Source organism: Olea europaea, chromosome 1, assembly GCF_002742605.1.
Source record: "Olea europaea var. sylvestris chromosome 1, O_europaea_v1, whole genome shotgun sequence".
Classification (NCBI taxonomy): Eukaryota; Viridiplantae; Streptophyta; class Magnoliopsida; order Lamiales; family Oleaceae; genus Olea; species Olea europaea.
In genome coordinates, this window is record NC_036237.1 from 18738824 (window position 1) to 18741687 (window position 2864).

General features: G+C 33.2%; 1 pseudogene; it reads right to left on the reverse strand.

Annotated features, from left to right (window-relative positions):
• Nucleotides 1-517: 517 nt before the first annotated feature.
• LOC111405453 lies at nt 518-1644 on the reverse strand (annotated as a pseudogene).
• Nucleotides 1645-2864: the final 1220 nt, after the last annotated feature.

Consider the following 2864-nt stretch of genomic DNA (forward strand, 5'->3'; position numbering starts at 1 on the left):
AAATTAATTTTTGAATTTGATCTCTATTAAAATAAAAATTTTAATCCCTACCGAATGGGTGCATGGTATTTAATATTTATCTCAAACAAATCCTGAAATGATAATAGTTATCGATCTACCTTGAATTATTTTATTTTTCCAATTGCCCCTGTTTTGGTAGGAATAAAAAGCAAATTCTCAGTAGATTTTTATTAAAGTTGATGAAATATGTAGTCGAAAAGTTGTGGATTTCATCAAATAAATGGTTAAAATTAATTTTTGAATTTGATCTCTATTAAAATAAAAATTTTAATCCCTACCGAATGGGTGCATGGTATTTTTAATTTATTTTATCTCATTTCTTCTTGTATACATTTCTGTTATCTGATCCTTCGACCGTTGACTTTTTATTTTATTGTAAATTTTCAAAACATTGTTAAAAAGTAACAAATAAGGTGTGGTACATACTACACAGCCATCCCTTTTCTACAAGAGTAGACACTGAAAAAGAATGAACATAAATAACTTGAAAAACAAGCTAATGATGTAAAATCTTCATGGCTTTAGCCAATGTTCCTTTAAACCTATGCAAGTCAATTGTCACATGCTGCTGATCCAAGTATGTTTTCCTAAGGACATCCCAACCCTTGATATGAAAAGATCTTGGATCTTTAAAAACTGGATGATCCAACGGATACTGCTTACTCAAAGAACTCTCTTTAACCTTAATCTTGTATTCCAAGTACTTTATGTTCATACCATCAGATGGTTCTCCAAAATCTGTTCTAGCAAATCCATCAATGCCTCCCAATGGAACTATTTGGATTAAAACCGCGTTATCTGGAAGGAAAACCATGTTTGTTAATCCAGCTCCATGAACTCCCATTAGTACATCACAAGAATTCACCATTTGTGCAAATCTTGAAAGGTTTGTCAAATGATTAGCCTCGTCTACAATAACTTCGAATCCCATTTTTCGAGCCAGTGTAGTTATTTCAGCTTCGTTTGTTAGTAAACGAGTCCTAGTTCTCGATATAATCATCAAACGAGGTCTTTTTGTTTCATCCTTCTTTAACTCGATCGCCTTGGTTCTCTCGAGCGAGTTTGTCGGAGGAACTGTCTGAAGTTGTGCATTGACAATCCATTATTTTGAGATATCGATGGATCGATTATAAGCTCTTTGTGAGATTTAAGGCCGACGACGACTTTCGTATAGCAATGGACTTTTTTTTCCTTGTCTATGTTGATGATCTCATGACGGGATAGTTTGTTAAGCAATCCTCGAAATTTTGATACCCACCATGGTTTCGTATCAGTTGTAAGAAAATGTACTTCCCTTTCGAACTTCAACGATGTCGAATATAATGGAATCACCAAATCTGAGATATCATGGAAATGGTTACCTGAAAATCCTCCAACTGAGAAAAGGATGGCTGGAGAACTATGATTTTTAGTACACATTGGAATGTCATCCTTATTTTCTGCTAATTTTACTGTCCAATTCTTAACATACTTCATTGCACCAAAATTCGCCTTTCTTGCGTAAGGCTTTACATGCCAAGAACCGTTTCCTTTCAAGCTGTTTATGTGAGTCGTGACGAAGAACACGGTGGAAGAATTCGCGTGAATCCTTACATCCCCTTCGATTTCACAATAGTCAGCCATTGGTTCTAAAATGCCATGCACCCATTCGGTAGGGATTAAAATTTTTATTTTAATAGAGATCAAATTCAAAAATTAATTTTAACCATTTATTTGATGAAATCCACAACTTTTCGACTACACATTTCATCAACTTTAATAAAAATCTACTGAGAATTTGCTTTTTATTCCTACCAAAACAGGGGCAATTGGAAAAATAAAATAATTCAAGGTAGATCGATAACTATTATCATTTCAGGATTTGTTTGAGATAAATATTAAATTAAGACGCCCCCTCCTTGGTGGCCCTAAATCTTTATTTCCAAACATGCTTTGAAAAAATTACTTATTTTAACAGTGGAATCACTCAAGACCCTTGATAATTTAAAAGTTTTTCAGAATTCTGAGTACAAAGTTATTCACATAGCAAATTCTTTCAATTTATGCACTGTTTACATAGTAATATTCACGGTTTTCATTAGGATTATTATACAAGGAAAAACAGGCAGCACTGTAAAGACAATATTGTGAATACCCAAACAAGGACAACAGCGATAATGAATATGCACAAAGAAGCATTCACATAATACAGAGTTGATTTGTGGATAGCAGTGTAGCAAACAAGAGTTTTTATCACCTGGGACATGTGAGGTAACTAGGAGCTCGAGTTTTGACATAACATATGACTATAATAGAAATAAGACTGGTCGAAGAAGGTGCATTTAGTAAAGCCCGGCAACACCCAGAAAAAGATAACAATATAGTAATTTTATGTAAAATTGAGCATATTTTATCTTGGCCAAGGCCAAAGATGCATTGTTACAGGACTTTCTAAAGAAACTCAAATTTAATACAGAGCCCCATTCCAAAGGGATAACATCTCTAATAAGTCACATGGATGGTATTTCCGAGTTCATCAGTTGAAACTTACAGTAAATATTATTTACATATTATACTTAATGTTCACATCAAGGTACTTTAGTGATATTCTATCATTATGGTCTACGCATTATTGAACTTTGATGGCAGCTTAACTTTATGGACATTATCAGCCTAAGATTCCAAATTAGGTCCATAAGTACCAACCATAAAAATGGGGTAATACCACAAATAATTTTAGCCAATAACACTTATAATTTATTTTAGTCCAATTATTTTCTCCAAATGGAAGAATTCAAGCTATCAGAAGTAAGGTAAATCTAAAATAAAGTTTCTTCTTTTCGTCTAGTATTTAAGAAGGGAAA